The following is a 1,075-nucleotide window of genomic DNA, read 5'->3' as shown; positions in this document are numbered from 1 at the left end:
TTATTATTATTATTATTATTATTATTATTATTATTATTATTATTATTCTCAAATAAAAGAGTAGAGAGATACTGAGACATCCTAGGAGTGAAGGAAATAGCCAGGACCAAATGAATCATTCATCCCCGTTTGCCTGCGGCTTTCACAGCTTCTTCCTAAGTTGGAGAAATGGGAAACGATTTGAAAGCTGCCAACCGGAGGTGAAAATCTTGCCACTTGTGAAACTGAAGGAACATCCCCAAGGCCTGGCTTCTCCTTTTCACAGAAGGTGCTCAGAGGAACTTTCCTCTTGCCCACTGCCCTCATCCTCTAGCAAGTTTCAAAGAGGTTCCGAGGTGCTGATCCTCCTAGCTATAGTCTTCGTATTGCTGCCACAAATTCTTCTGTAAGGATTAGAACGACATGAAGGAGACAAATCACTTTTGCCTCGGTGGTAGTCAAGCAACCTGCGCCTCTGACTTTCAGGGGAAGGGCTGGGCAGCTGTCAATCTAGTTTTCCTTCCTTTGCTGAGCCAGCTGTGGAGGAGAGGGAGAGACAGAAGGAGAAGATAATCAAGGTCAGCTGTAAATCTAGTTTTCCTTCCTCTGCTGGGCCAGGTGTGGAGGAGAGGGAGAGACAGAAGGAGAAGATAATCAAGGTCAGCCTTTCCTGACCCCTTGGTGTAAGCAGAGTAGACCTTATTGGAGATGAACACTTCTACTCAAACAGGGGTCCATGTGGACCAATGTATTACCCCAGCCCCATGCAGGTCTTGTCAGGTTTCTCTCAAGGAACAAATATTTATCTAACCTAGCCCCTGTTCCAAGCACTACAGGAGAAAATCGTTGTCTCAAACTACACACACTCTAGTCTGACCTGTCTCCCACTCCAACTCCCCACATCTTTCCACTGCAGCCTCTGGAACTTACAATCTTCTTCAGCAAAATCCTCTTCGTTTTCGACTTCTCGAAATATTTCTTTAACGTTCTTGCTCTCGCTGAAATCTACTTATCCCTCCTTTCGCCCCTCTCTCTTCCCTTTTGCTCAGTCTGCTCCTGAGAAGTTGATGTGACTTGCGTGACTTGGATTAATACA

This window comes from Piliocolobus tephrosceles, chromosome 1, assembly GCF_002776525.5.
Source record: "Piliocolobus tephrosceles isolate RC106 chromosome 1, ASM277652v3, whole genome shotgun sequence".
Classification (NCBI taxonomy): domain Eukaryota; kingdom Metazoa; phylum Chordata; class Mammalia; order Primates; family Cercopithecidae; genus Piliocolobus; species Piliocolobus tephrosceles.
This window is presented reverse-complemented; position numbering follows the sequence as displayed.